The sequence below is a fragment of the Canis lupus genome, chromosome 31 (assembly GCF_048164855.1).
Source record: "Canis lupus baileyi chromosome 31, mCanLup2.hap1, whole genome shotgun sequence".
In the NCBI taxonomy this organism is placed as follows: Eukaryota; Metazoa; Chordata; class Mammalia; order Carnivora; family Canidae; genus Canis; species Canis lupus.
In genome coordinates, this window is record NC_132868.1 from 15,328,672 (window position 1) to 15,344,870 (window position 16,199).

At 36.2% G+C, this 16,199-nt stretch overlaps 1 long non-coding RNA gene across 1 annotated transcript; it reads right to left on the reverse strand.

Moving 5' to 3' along the window:
• Window positions 1–1,339: 1,339 nt before the first annotated feature.
• Window positions 1,340–14,023, reverse strand: LOC140622053 (uncharacterized). The gene is made up of 4 exons (XR_012021765.1): window positions 13,916–14,023; window positions 6,510–6,588; window positions 6,291–6,329; window positions 1,340–1,541 (listed from the first exon to the last, which is right to left on the reverse strand). It is a non-coding gene; the product is annotated as an uncharacterized lncRNA (long non-coding RNA).
• Window positions 14,024–16,199: the final 2,176 nt, after the last annotated feature.

Sequence of the window (16,199 nt, forward strand, 5' to 3'; positions counted from 1 at the left end):
TTTTTCTTTACAATTTACCTTTTCCATTTTAATTGCAGTTCATTAGGGAAAAAAATCCACTGACAAAAGAGGTTCAATATTAAAGATTCATCAATTCAAGCTCCAGACAGAAGCCAAATTTTTCATAAATGGCCTGGAGCCATTAAGTAGTAATCTATTAATTTCTAGAAGGGACCAGAATTTAAAAAGTGATTTGCAGATAAACTGATTTAAACTAATTGGATTTCCTGAATAGCCCACAAACTGTCAATGAGTGCAAAGAATTTCAGTTAAATTAGAATTCTTTGTGGAATATAATTTAAGAGAAAACTAGAAATGGGACCATCAGAAGAACAAGTGTCATTTGATTTATGTATGGTTTCCTATAATTGTGAATACATTCACTTTGGTTGCCTTGGTTTATATCACTTCATATATTATTTGTAATATAAATTTAAGCAATATAGAGGCAAATCCTAAGAGGTAAGTTATATACTTTGAGGATTTCAGAGAGAAATAATCATTTGGTGAAATGCTACTGAATTGGCAGTCCTGTGTTCATCTGATACTTTTAGCTTAAAATATTATGTGACAGCTGGGCAGGTGTTAAAAAGATTAAATCCTTGTGACAGAGGAAATAATGGACTTTTCTATGTCTCTAAGTGATTATTTTAGCTAAATAAGGCCAATAATTAAGATGTAGCTCATAATACTGCATTTTGAAGAAAAATATTTTTTCTTGTAAAGCACAAAAGTTCAGTACACAACCATTGGGGAAGAACATACAATTCTATGATCACTGTATATATGTGATGTCATGTGATCACTTACCCAGCTACCAAACAGTTCAGTCATTAAATATTAACTGATTGCTCAAAATATAAAGAACTGTTAAAGAATGGAGATCAGATCTGGTTACCAGACAGGACCACTGCCTGGTGAGTCACCAAGAGGTTATTAACATTGCCTGTTCACTACAATGAATATCATGTATCTATTTTTTAACAATACCTGAAGAAGTTGACTAGAGACTGTTTAAGACTAGCAAGAGGAATTAACTGAGAAAAATATGGTCATCTAAACATAAATAAAATGAATTTAAAATATCAATTTTTAGGGACACCTGGGTGACTCAGTGGTTGAACTCCTGCGTTCGGCCCTGGTGTGATGCTGGAGTCCCAGGATCGAGTCCCATTTTGGGCAATCTTTGTGGAGCCTGCTTCTCCCTTGGCCTAGGTCTCTTCCTCTGTGTGTGTGTGTCTCATAAATAAATAGATAAAATCTTTAAAAAATATATCAAATTTTAATTATTTAAATATGAATTTTAGAGTTATTCATTCTTAATTTACTTATCCTTCATTCATTGCCAGGATACTGATAAAAGTCTCCAGTAACAGGCAGTTACAGTCATTTCTTTATTCAGGTTCTGGTCCTGATTCTGCAACTTGTTCTCCTCTTCTTAACCTTTAGAGCATCTCATTCCAAATTCAGGATAGTCAGGACACCTGGGTGGTTTGGTTGATTGAGTGTCTGCCTCTCGCTCAGATCAGGGTCTTGGGATCCTGAAATTGAGCATTGAGTTGGACTCCCTGCTCAGCAGCAAGTCTGTTTCTCCCTCTCCCTCTGTCCCTGCCCCCAGTCATGCTCTCTCTGTCTCTCCCTCAAATAAATAAATAAAATCTTCAAAATTCAGGATAGTGAACCAATACTTGACATGTGCTGTCTCCACCGAATCACATTATATTGTGATTTCCTGAGTTTCTTGATATACCATATTGTTCATGCCAGACTCATTAATTCAGTCTGTGTCATTATTGATATAACAGTTATATGTCTCTCAAAAATACTCTAGGTTTAGATGACAGATATAAACATGTAGGGGGGGAGCATTGTTCATTTCTTTGTATGTCTGTCTTATCTGTAAGAATATAGTAGCAGTTGTTAAGTTTTTTGTCATTCTTTTTATTAATATTACCCTTTCCTCATTCCATCTGGTCCTAGTACCTCTTATTTTTTACCCACCTCTTTCCTCTTTCCCCCTTCACCTCTCATTCCACCTATCCTTGTCTATTGTCACAGACAGGTTTCTGCCAGATGAGCCCTGTCACCTTGCCTCTGACAACATCTTAACAGGAAAAAAATCAAAGAGTCCTAGGGCTGCAGCTTCACTAAGGTCTTATTCAAGGATAAATGTTATTCTCTCATGACTACTATGTATGAGTTACACTTAACAGCTTAAAAATACTAAGTCAATTCCGTTTTATCTTAGGATGGCAATCAACTCGAACTTTTACCTTAAAACTGAAATTTGTATGATGGCCTAAATCCCATGGTACTAAATTGAAAACTAAGAAGAGCCAAAGAAGATAATATCTGCAAATTTTGCAGATAAAACGGATTACTATAAAGCTATGCCAAATATCTATTCAGTATATGTTACAAATTAGATGGGAGCCTATTCCAATAAACTCACACTGAGTAGCTTGAGAATAATGAAGACAAATAAGAAAAGGAACATTTGACTTGAAATAAATGTTCAGCCCAAAGTAGTCTCTTTGTTTTCCTTCTCCTTTTTTAAAGCATGTTTAAACTTGTATTAGCAGGCCTTAAAATAACCTTGGAGACATGAAATAATCATTGCTTTCAATGATGATTCTGTTGTGAAAAAAGAGAACTTTATTTATTCTTCTGTTCAAAAGACATTTATAGACTATCCTATCGATTCCTGTATTGTATCACAAAGACCTAATGATGAAAGAGATACAGTCTATACCTCTGGGATGAGCTCATGGTGGGAAAGTACCTCAACCCAGTCTTGGGAGCTTACTGACTGTTTCCTAGAGGAAATAACATCTAAGCTAAACCCTGAAAGGATGAGAAGGAAATAAATTAATCCTATTCTTAGATCTTTTGAGATTCCACAACCTTGATAGTATTTCCCAGACATTTAAATATGGAGATGAGAGAGATAAATAAAAAAGTTCTTTTCTATTCAAAATCCATCACCCTGACCAACACTAACCAGCTGCTTTTCCTTCTTTGTAAAGCAGGAACAGATAAAAACAAGGACAAATTGGGGGAGAAAGTTAGAGATTCCTTGGACAGCTTTCTAGAGGAAGGTTATAACTAATTACAGAGGAGTTCTGTCCTAAAACACACACTCACACATGCACACACACACGTGCGTGCACGCACACACACACACACTTTATTAACAGTCAAATACTCAGAAATTTCCAAAGCCAACTTAAAGAGAAGGAATTGAAAATTCAAATTAAATACTGGGCTCTGAAAGACAAATATACGAATGAATGGTTGATTCTACAACTACAGACCTTATAAAAAGAGAAAGGTTTTATTATTCAAAATTTTGATGTGTTCCTTCTGCTTCATTGTGGTTTTCTAAGTTACTTAAACTCATATTCAGGAAAATGAAAGCCATGTATACCGACAGATAATACGTATAGCTAGCCATAGAGTTAGTAGTATTAATAAGTCTTTTAGGAGTAAGTTCAGATTTTTAAATGCAAATGAAATTTTTGCAGACATCACCTCCACAACACTCCCCTGAAAGACCTCTTTGAACCTACCTAAAGATGCCTCCACAGATAGCTCAGTGACAGGGCAAAACTACAAATAAAAGATGATACCTAAAGAAGATGATGTTTAGAGAAATGGATCATTTTGTTGCCTAGGTAATCATCTATGATCATCCTGGATAGCTTATCCTGACTAATACATTGCTGTACCTGCAGTGCCCAGACTATGCCTAGCATAGAGCAAGACTCAATAATTTATAAGGATAGAGGAAATTGATGGAATGGAAGGCTTGTGTTAAAAGATTATTCATTTTGGTTTGTACATAAGGCATCTGCATGGGAGTGTAGGGGCTACATCTTGTACCTCATCTTCATTTCAGATGGCGTGGAAGAATTTGGAGACACTAAGGATCAAAGATTGCAGTGTTTGGTTTCTAGAACAACTGGCCTCAATAGAATGAGCCAATGGGACTTTGTGGAAAGAGAGGTGGTTAGAGAGAGAAACTTTTATGTAGGGATCATTAATTTTTAGAAACTCAGTGATAATAGGTTCAAAGTAGTAGGGAAGTTGAAATAGATAGTTGAGGTGCTTGAAGGACCACTGAGTTTTAAAGTCAGCAAAATGAATTTATTATGGGACAAAGAGTAAAATGACAAATTATTTGTTGAAATAATCCAGGATAAACTATTACAACAGAAAAGCTCAAATTTAAGTAGCTTTAATTGATGAAGATTTAGTTCTCATCTATATCACAATCCAGTGTAGGTCAACATGAGGGGATGGAGGTGGGCTTTAATCCACAATATATTTAGAGTTCAGAGTTTCTTCCCTCTAGACTCTATGACCACTAGTGTCTCCAACCATTAGGAAACTTACAAGAATGGTTTTATAGGAGAGGCCTGGGGGTTCAATATCTCATTTCTACCTCTATTCTATTGTCCAGAAGTCTGTCACATGGCTCCACCTCACTGGCAGAGAGGCCTGGAAATGTAGCCTTGAGTTCCCCCAAAAAGAGTAGATGGGTATGATGCACATCTAGCCAGTCTTTGCAACTGGTACTGAACAAAACAATGTTCTATAAAAAGAAATGTCTGGAATATTAGAGAAATGTTTTAAAAATCCTAACATAAGGAAAATTTTAAGTAAAGTAAAATTAAAAGGTGAAACAATTTTGTAGCTCTTCATTCTGTATGTTTTGTGATTGAAATGGTTAAGATGAGACAGATCTGTCCTAATTCCTCAAGAAAAAGAAAATGAGAATTTTGCAGTGATCAGAGAATGAGTCATAAAGTCAAAGATCTCAGCCTGGCTCAGCCAGGTTTAATCACCATGTGTCCTCCGGCATGCTCTTTAAAACCTTAATTTCTATGCTTGTAATACAAGGGAGTTTGACGAAATATCTAAGGTGCTTTCCATTTCCAATATTTTCTGACTCTCAGATCCTAGTAGGATGTCATAGTGCTGAGGAGGGGAGCTGTGAGCTACAGGAAGGCTTATGTGTCCTTTATATCAACATAATGACTTCTTAAGTTGTGCATAAAAGATGAAGTTATGCACAACTCTATGAACAAATGGCCTATTTATAAGTTTATTCATCTGATAAGAATACTATAATTTGCCTTCTAACCTGCTTTGCTTATGTACTTTATGAAGAATTACTGCTGCTGGGTAATGTAGGAATCCCTGTGTGTAGTGTCATTAGTATAAATTATGCATTAGAAAAAAAAATCCATTTATTCTATGAGCACAGGCCAAAATATCAAATTGAAGTTCAACGACATTACTGTTTTCTGGCACGACTAATCACAAATAATGAGCAATTTTATGAATCAATCTGTATATCAAATCAAAATAACTTTCAACTGACTTGCTCCACAAATCAGTGTTTAAGATTTACATTCCAAGTCATTACATATTCCATTTATATTCTGATGGAGACTCAGATTTATTTCAGAGATAGATATTCTACTCGTATAAAAGAATCATTTGATCATGATGATCTAATAAAAAGGCTGATACCTTACTTAGTTCCTTTCACAAACTCTTTCTTATTTCTCGTTTTACTTAAATTATTCCTTTAGGAAACCATATTTTAAAATATATTACTACTCTCTGAACTTTTCCCAATAAACTAAATAGTCAAATACTTCTGTGACATATATTTATAAAAATATTTATAAACAGGGGCGCCTGGGTGGCTCTGTTGGTAAAGCATCTGCCTTCGGCTCAGGTCATGATCCCAGCCAGAGTCCTAGCATGGAGCCCCAAGCTGGGATCCCTGCTCAGCAAAGAGTCTGCTTCTCCCTCTCTCTCTGCCCCTCCCCCCACTCCTGCAAACATACATGCATGCTCTCTCTTTGAAATAAATAAATAAAATCTTTTTTAAAAAAATATTTATAAACAAAAACAATGCAATAGCAAAAACAAGTTATAAATTCTAAGTTTAATGATGAGACACAAAAAAATGTGAAACTCATAAAAAAAGGAAAAAAAAGTACTGGCATTTATTTAGTTTTCCTAATTTGGCTTAGACTTCACATAAAGAAATGCAATACTGTAATTTAGCCACTGGACTAAAAGAAGTCACCTAAGTTTCTATTCTAACAACACCACAAATCTAATGATTACAAAGTGAGTTTCATCACACATTTCTACAGTCTTTTAAAACATAGCCCAGAAAAGTGTATATGTGTACATTAGTTTTAAGTGACCAAATGATTTAATCCCCAACAATTTTCATAATATAATGAATAGCTTAGAAGATTAGATACCTGCTTCTTCCTTTAACGTGGTTGACTTCAAAAGATGCCCTTAGAAATGAAGAGAAAATTGCTTTAGATAATATATATTATCAAGGGAAAAATAAAATGAAATATGGAAAAAATAAAGTGGGATGGTTTAACCAGAGAAAATGTAAAAACTGAAGTAACTAAGACTTTAACTAATATTCCCCCCTACATTATTCACATTGCTTGACTCCTCACACTCACCCCCAATTCAGCAGCAATAGCACTCATTGCCTTGAAAAGAAGAGAAGATGTCTTCTTTCTGGCTTTTGAACTTCACAACCTTGGAATCAGAGGATAAAAGGGAAAAATTATTATTAAAAACAATCCATAAGAATCTTAGTAAAGCTAAAAGAAAAAAATTAACTAGAGAATAACAAAGTTTCCTAGGACTAGAGAAGGCAGAGGAGGAAGACCCTGCCTCAAAACCCAAGTACAGTTGCATTTGTGTGAGTCTCTACCCTAATTCCTGGGTTAAGCCTGAAGAAGCAGAAAAATTCCAAGGTTCTCCATCCCTTCTGTGGTGCTCACAGAGAGATAGCTATATGGGGTAGGTTATCAATCTTCAGATGGTATCCTAGAGATTTCTGTGACACTACAGGGCTCAGAAGCACAGAATGCTCCCTATACTCCCAAGAACTATTCCCAGAGAACCAGCTGCTTGGAAAGGAATAAGGAAGGACCCATGAATTACCACCAATGGCCAAAGTTCATTTCATCAAATGCTGATCTAGGCACCTGACACTAAAAAGACCTAGACATGGTCTCCCAATGATTCGGTTCTATGAAAGTCTCCTGGAACTTATACTAAAAGGCATAAGTTAGTGAGAAGGAACATCGCACTGACAGAAATTATGGTTTACCTTTCCATTAAATTGAGTCTCACATTAGAACATTTAATTCTTATTAAAAAATAAAGTTAATATTCTTGTCTAGCTTTATCTTTTAAACTGAGATTTGTACCTACTACAGGGGATAGACCCTGTCTGATTCTAAATTATTTCATGCATTGAACTCCAACAAGAGCCTAAGCAGGGGTGGTACAAGATTGAAGCAGATGCATGGTGGAGAGGTGCAATGATGACCCTGATGTAATTCTGCAGCTCGCCGTCTAACTCCATATCAGACCTACACATGTACTTTGATGTGCCTCTGGCTGGACTATGGCCAACCTTTGGTTTAAGTATCTTACAGACATTTTCTCCTTCCCCACTGCACCTTTCCTCATTGATAGGGTAAAGATGATGAACAAAGGTTTAGAAATTTACATAATCATTCAAGGCCACACAATTACTAGTGAGGATTTAAAACTGAGTCTCTGTGGCTCTGAAGCCCACACCACTTCCAACCTCCAGGCAGCCTCCAAAGGCAAAATTCAGGTATTTCTCAAGGAAATGCAACCGAAGGGAAAAAAAATACTAGAAGTAGATTTGAGGAGAATCCCTTTTTTTTTTTTTTCCAGAGTGTGTAAAAAGGGATTTCTGATTTTGTGGGTAGAATAATGTCAAGGCAGGATTTTTTTCCATTTACTCATTCATTGGTGGTTGCCAAACACCTATGATATATAAAGTACAGTACTCCGAATAAGGTTGTCCCCAGTATAGAAGCCACTCTATGCCAGAACCCTACTCAAGGTACATAGTAAGAACAATGAACACTACTCTTTCCCTCACTGCTTCTGACCAAAGTTGCTTCATAACACCTGGAAGGGAGCACAGAATGCACTCACTGCTCTAGGGAATGAGGACAGTCAATGACTTGTCTCCTAACCATTCTCCCTGCCTCTAGTCTCTCCCTTTCTCCCATCCATTCTTCATTCTTTCTACCAGGTGTATTAAATGTTTATAATACATATAACATTTTACCAGTTATTTACTTGTTTGCCAGATCCCATATGATGAAGTTCAGTCTTAGTATGAGTTTAAGGCCCTTTGATATTTTCCCTGACCTCCTTCCCTAACCTGTACTTCAGCTACATTATACTATTTTAACTTGTTTCCATTGTCTAAAGTGCCCTTCCTAACTTTCTATTTTGTGTATTCCTCAAATGTCCCTAAATTCTAATTTCTCTAGGAAATCTTTTAGGAGCCCTCTCTTTGCTTGTGAAATCACTAATTCCTTCCTCTGGTTCCATACAGCAATTCCTTCACATTTCTATAAAAACACTTACCACATTAGTTATGTCAAATGAGCAACAGTGATCAGAGGCAGAATTCAGAAGGGAAGAAAATCCACGGCACTGGAGGAGGAGAAGGTATCAGAGTTAGAAGAAAAGGAATGTATAAAGTCAGTAAATTCAGAGGAAGACATATAGGTCAGCAAGACCTGGTAGAAGAATAGATTAAAAATAAAAATTCAGAAAAATGGAGAAGCTAAAGATTATTTACAAACATATAGCCAGAAAAGTAAGGTACCCCAAGAATACTATTATATCACATGAAGCAGCTGGAGCTGAAATTCTTGGTAACAGACATATTAGTTATAGACAATTTTCTTGGTAATAGACATTACCATGCCACTGACATTATAATGTGAAAAACCACAGGAAAAATAAACTCATAATTAGAAGTGGAGCCATAAGCGCACCTGGGTAGCACAATCAGTTAAGTGATTGACTCTTGGTTTTAGCCCAGGATGTGATTTCAGGGTTGTGAGATGAGCTCTGCATCAGACTTCATGCTCAGCATGGAGCCTGCTTAAGACTCTCTCTTTTCTGCTCTCTACCCCTCCCCCTCCCCACATGTACATGTACATGCACTCTCTTTCTCTCTAAAATAAATAAATAAGTTTTAAAAAAAAAAAGCTATATGCAGTCCAGATATCTTCACCTTTTGGTGAAGGTCTGGAGAAAGGTTTGGAGGGGGTCTGTGCCAAAAATAGCAATGAGATCCTGAAAGATGAATTTGGATCATATATTAAAATAGAGCTTATTTCACTCTACGTACTAAGATATTTTCTGGGAACAGTGCACACATATTGTTTTCCCATTTGCATATTTTGATGTGGATAATACATCAAGTATTTCTTCCAACCCATAATGTCTCATCTATTCTACTCATCAATCTTGCCTAGAATAAACTTTAAACTAGATTTTGGTTTAAGTATTTTCACCCACCATCCCCTTCCTCCTTGCTACTAGAAATGACAGAAGTTCATTTTCCCCTTGACCTGTTAGATTGAGGATTGGAAAGGTTGTGTCAACTCACTACTTAGATTTCTCAAGGTATCAATAAATTGGCATATAGGAAGAATGTCTGCAGAGACACTAATAACTAATTTGACCTGCACTGAGGAAAATGCTGGGAGACTAGAATAGTGGTTGCCATAAAAAAAAAATGCAGAAATAGACTATTCCAATCCCCGTGCTTGGGTATTAGAAAGGGATGCAATAATTAAGCCAGTAAAAATTTGATTTATTACAGCAACAAAAGCAGAAATGAAGAGAAATTTCATGGTCCTGAAAGAGTCTGGTGATAGATGCATACACGAACAGAACTGGGATCATCTTTGGAAAAGTAAAGTTGGGAAAGGATAAAGTCACCCAACAGCGAAGACCAGAGAGTCACTAATCAAGGTTTGGTTAAGAAGTAAATAAAACTGGATTAGGGAGAAAAGAAAGCTTGCAGAGATCCACCAAGTCATTACAGCAAACTCTGCTCAAGCCATTTGGGTACTATAAGTGATAGAGTAGCAGTTAACCCAGGAAAGTAGTAGTTATGCCATGTCACAAAGAGATTTTCAAGGACAAAACAAGAAAAAGTCTCTCCCCATCTCTTCCTAGTCCCTAAGGAGTGTGGCTATATATAGTAGTATACTAATTATGACAACCAGAAAATATCTCTCTCTGTCTCTATGTCAAGGTTGTCTCTATTGGTACTGTTCTGATCCCAGGATGGTGAGTCAAAGATGATTATCAGAATCTCTAGCAGCTGATCTAGGCCTTGTATCTGAACTACTGGACTGCCTTAATCAAAGACTGCTAGAGAGGATGAGACACCTCAGAAGATCACATGCCTCTTTGACAGAAAATTTACCCTCACAGGAGCATAGAAGTCTCTGAAAGTTGTCAGCAATAGAAAAGAGTAAAAAACAAGAAAAACTGGATGAATGCAAAGGTCTGAAAGGTGAATTAAAAAAAAAGTGGAATAATGCTGCACTTTTACTGATCCCCTCAGAAGGAACACTTTTAAAAAGTTTGGTTTCAAGTAATGTATTTAAAAAGTTATGAAACTCTAAGTGCAATGCTACTTACAAGAAAAGACCTTGAATTCTTAAGCAACTTTTTTTTTATGTGTGGTTTAAATCTCTCTCCCTGCAGATAACAAATTCTAGCCTTTGAAACTCTATAGATGTACAAAAGAGAGTCAACTGTATTCACATTAATCTTCAGAATTTCACTGGTTTGAAATAGAAACATAACATTTCTGTTGGTGAAACAACAAAGTATTTCTGAAACTTCTTTGTAAAACAAACCAGGTAGAAATATGAGAATTTGGTTTATGCCTATAAGGATTTTTTTAACTAGGTACTTTTTTTCATTTTCAGGATGGATCTTGGTTCCCAAGTATATTGAACTGAAATCATCTTGAAATAATTGATATGTTGATCTCTTCTTATAACTGTTTTAAACCACTATTTTTTGTGTGTTTGGCTTAAGTTTGTTTTTGGAAAGGTGACCAAAATTAAATAGGAATAAAAAAATGGGTAAATATATAATCTTTCTATAACATAGAAATGCATGGCAGTAGATGTTTAACAATGAATACCCAAGAAGTATTCTTCAAGGGTGAAGTTTTAGGAGAAAATAAAGATTATTTTGCAATCTTGGTTTGAGGCTATGGAATTTCTAACTTAAAATGAAAAGGAGTTGGGGCAGGACAACGATGGTGGGATAGGAGAACCCTAGACTCATTTCAAACCATGAATACAACTAGATAATTATCAAATCATCCTAAATACCCTAGAAATTGACCTGAAGACAGGCAGAACAAACTCTGCAACTAAAGAGAGGGAAGAAAAGAAGAAGGTAGGAAGTATGGAGATGTGGTTTAGGGTAGAAATGGATCCTGGCTACTGTGGAAGGAAGGGAGCCATGGTCATGGAGAAGGGCAAGAGAGAGAGAGGAGCAGGGGAACACACAAGGAAAATGTTTCCCCATAGCCACTGGCTTGGAAAATGAGAGGGACTGAGTTTCTTGAGTTCTTGCAACCAGCTGGGCTTAAAGCCTAGTTTTAAGGGTCAGAAGGCTTGGCTAGAATAGAACTCAGATGGCACTACACTGCTCTTCAAGAGAAGGCAGGCAAATAAAGGGTCAAAGTCTTGGCTAGGATAGAACTCAGATGGCACTACACTGCTCTTGGAGAGAAGGCAGGCAAATAACTCATGGCAGAGAGCATGGAAACAGAAATCTGAAGAACACCTGGGGCACACACTGGAGAGATTATTTACTCTTCTCAGAGTGTGTCCCTGAGAAGCAGCATTCATGGAGACACCTTTCTAGAAATAAAGGAGCTGGTTGGTGCCATTTCCCTGCTCTGCCCCTTGGCATAAACACAGAACCACATGTAGGAAGCAGTGCAGGATGGACACTGGCTACCTAACTTCCTTACACTAAGCCCCATCCCCCTGTGTTCTAGTGTAACTCCCCTTCTCAGTCACACTTACCTCAGTCATAGTGTGGCAGGTCTTTTCCTCAGAAGACCAGTACAAACCCCTGCACACCATATCTCCTGACCAGAGAATTTTGCAGGGCCTCAGTTCCAGGGGAGGTGATGACAGGTCTTGTTTCACAAGCAGACCAGACAGCACCTACTTAAAATTCATCATGTTCAGGCCAGGGACCAACACTGCCAATAGCAGGCAAGGAGAACCTCAGATAACTGACCTGGAGGAGAGAGCACCCAGAATAGAACAGAACAGAACACATGCAGCACACACCAGAGATTCTCCCTGAAGCACCAGGCCCCGAATACTACTACATGACTCACTTTATAAGACTTTATAAGACTTACTTTCAGGAGCAGGTGACATAACTGGTTTGTCTAACACAGAGAAGCAAGCAGAGACTTAGACAAAATGCCATGATGGAAGAATTTATCCCAAATGAAAGAACAAGATAAGGCCATGGCCAGAGATCTAAGTGAAATAGATAAGAGTAACATGCCTGATGGAAAATTTTAAAAAACAATTATAAGAACACTCACTGGACTTGACAAAATAATGGAAGGCATCAGAGAGGCCCTAATCACAGATATAAGAGTTAAAAAAGAATCGATCAGATTGAGATCTCCCTCTTCTGCAGCCCCTTCCCTGACTCGTGTACTCTCTCTCTCTCTCTCTAAAATAAATAAATAAAATAATTTAAGTAAAATTTTAAAAAATCAATCAGAGATGAAGAATGCAAAAAACAAGATTAGAAACATGCTTGATACAATGAACAACAGGCTGGAAGAAGCAGAGGAATGAATTAATGATCTACAAGACAAAGTAATGGAAAGAAATAAAGTGGAATAAAAGAGAGAAAGAAGAAATATGCAAAATGAGAATAGACTTAGAGAGCTCAATGACTCCATCAAATGTAATAATATTCATATTATAGGAGTCCCGGAAAAAGACAAGAGAGAAACAGCGACAGAAAATTTATTTGAAGAAATAATAGCTGAAGGCTTCCTTAATCTGTGGAAGGAAACAGTCATTCATATCCAGTAGGCACAGAGAACTCCCATCAAGACCCAAGTAAATTTGCAAGATATAATGATTTTTTAAATTCTTAAAAGTAGCAAGACAAAAGAAGTCATTAGCTTACAGGGGGAAATCCACAAGAGTAACAGATTTTTCAACAGAAATTTGGCAAGCCAGAAGAGCGTGACATGATATACTCAAAGTGCTGAATGGGAAAAATCTGGCCTAGAATATTCTATTCAGCAAAGCTAGCATTCAGAATAGAAGGAGAGGTAGAGTTTCCCAGACAAACAAAAACTAAAGGAGTTTGTGACCACAAAAGGAGCCCTGCAAGAAATATTAAAGGGAACTCTGAGTACAAAGGTGAGAGTCTTTGAGACCAAAAGTGAGAGTATAAAGGTAGGAAACAAAAAAGCAGTAAAAATGAATATGTTTGTAAAAAATTACTAAATGAACTCACAAAAAAAGATATAAAATATAATAATATATGCCTAAAGTGTGAGGAGGACAGGAGGAAAGAATGGTTTCAAACCTAAATGACCATCAACTCAATACAGACTGCTTTGTGCCTAAAAGGTTATATACAAACCTAATGATAACCACATATGAAAAACCACTAATTAACATGCAAAAATAAAGAGAAAAAATGCAAATACATCACTAAAGAAAATCAGCAAAATATAAAAGAGTGAAAGACAAAAAAGGATCAGAAAAAACCTCCAGGAACAACCACAAAACAAGCAATAAAATAGCAATAAATACATATCCATCATTAATTACTTTAAATGTTCAAGGACTAAATGCTCCAATCAAAAGACATACAGGGTCAGAATGGATTAAAAATATCAGACCCATCTACATGCTGCCTACAAAAGACTCATTCTAGACCTATAGACACCTACAGATTGAAAGTGAGGTGATAGGGGCACCTGGGTGGTTCAGTGGTTGAGTGTCCGCCTTTGGCTCAGAGCATGATCCCAGGGTCCTGGGACCAACTCCCACATCAGGTTCCTTGCATGGAGCCTGCTTCTCCTCCCTCTGCCTATGTCTTTGCCTCTCTCTGTGTGTATCTCATGAATAAAAAAATAGAGTCCTTTTTTTTGAAAGTGAGAGGATAAAGAAACATTTATCATTTAAATGGAGGTCAAGAGAAAGAGTAGCAATACTTATATCAGACAAACTAGGCTTTAAAGCAAAGATTGTAACAAGAGACAAAGAAGGACATTAATAAAGGGACAATCCAACAAGAAGATATAATAATTGTAAGTATTTATACACTCAACATGGGAGCTCACAAATACATAAAACAATTAATAACAATCAAAGGAACTAATCAATAATAATACAATATTAGCAGGGTAGTTTAACACTCCACTTACAACAATGGACAGATCATCTAAACAGAAAATCAACAAGGAAATAATGGTTTGGAATGACACACTGGACCAGATGAACTTAACAGATATATTAGAAACATTCCATCCTAAAACAGCAGACTACACATTCTTTTCAGGTACACATGGAACATTCTCCAGAATACATCACATATTAGGTCACAAAACAGGCCTCAACAAATTAAAGAAGACTGAAGTCATACCATGCACCTTTTCTGACCACAATGCTATGACACTAGAAGTCAACCACAAGAAAATACACAAATACACAGAGGTTAAATAACATGCGACTAAGCAATGAATGGGTCAATCAAGAAATTAAAGAAGACATTTTTAAAAATACATGGAAACAAATGAAAATGAAAACATGGCAGTCCAAAACCTTTGGGATGCAGAAAAAGCAGTCAGAAGAGGGAATTATTTGGCAATATATGCCTACCTCAAGGAGCAAGAAAAATCTCAAATAAACAACTTAACTGTACACCTAAAGGAGCTTAAAAAGGGAACAACAAAGCCCAAAGCCAGTAGGAAAAAGGAAATAATAAAGATTAGAGCATAAATAAATGATATGGAAACTAAAAAAATGACAGAACATAACAATGAAAACAGAAGTTGGTTTTTTGAAAAAAATAATAAAATTACAGCCTCTAGTCAGATTTATCTAAACAAAAAGAACAAGAAACTAAATATGTACAATCACAAATAGTAGAGGAGAAATCATAGCCAACACTACAGGAATAAAAGCAATTATAAGAGATTATATGAAAAACAATATGCCAACAAATTGGACAACCTAGAAGAAATGGATAAATTTCTGAAAACATAAATCCCCAAAACTGAAACAGAAAGAAATTAAAATTTTGAACACACTGATAATCAGCAAAAAATTGAATCAGAAACTCCCAATGAACAAAACTCCAGGACATCAGGAGGTTTCAAAGGTGAATTTGACCAAACAATTAAAGAAGAGTAAATACCTACTCTTCTCAAACTATTCCAAAAAATAGAAAAAGGGAAACTTCCAAATTCATTCTATGAGGCCAGCTTTACCCTGATACCAAAACCTGATAAAGACACTGCAGAAAAAGAGAACTATAGTGTATGAACACATACACAAAAATCCTCAACAAAATGCAGCAAACCAAATCCAACAATATATTTAAAAAATCATTCACCATGATCAAGTAGGATTTATTCCCAGGATGCAAGGGTGATTCAATATTTGCAAACCAACCAAAACGATACATCACATCAATAAGAGAAAGGATAAAAACTATATGATCATTTCAACAGAGAAAGCATTTGACAAAGTACAATGTCTATCCATGATGAAAAAACCCTCAACAAAGTGGATTTAGAGAGAACACACTTCAACATATAAAGGCCATATGTAAAAACTCCATACCTAACATCATCCTAAATAAAGTAAAACTGAGAGCTTTTCTTCAGTGGTCAGGAACAAGGCAAGGATGTCCACTCACCACTTTTATTCAACAAAGTACTAAAAGCCCTAGACACAGCAATCAGACAACAACAAAAACAACAACAAAGCCATCCAAATTAGTAAAGAAAAAGTAAAACACTGTTTGCAGAAGACATGATGCTATATACAGAAAACCCTAAAGACTCCACCAAAACACTGCTAGAACTGATCAATGAATTTAGTAAAGTTGCAGGATATAAAATCAATGTACAGACATCTGTTGCATTTCTATATACCAGTAAAGAAGCAACAGAAAGAGAAATTAAAGAATCAATCCCATTTACAACTGCACCAAAAATAATAAGATATCTAGGAATAAATCTAACCAAAGAATTG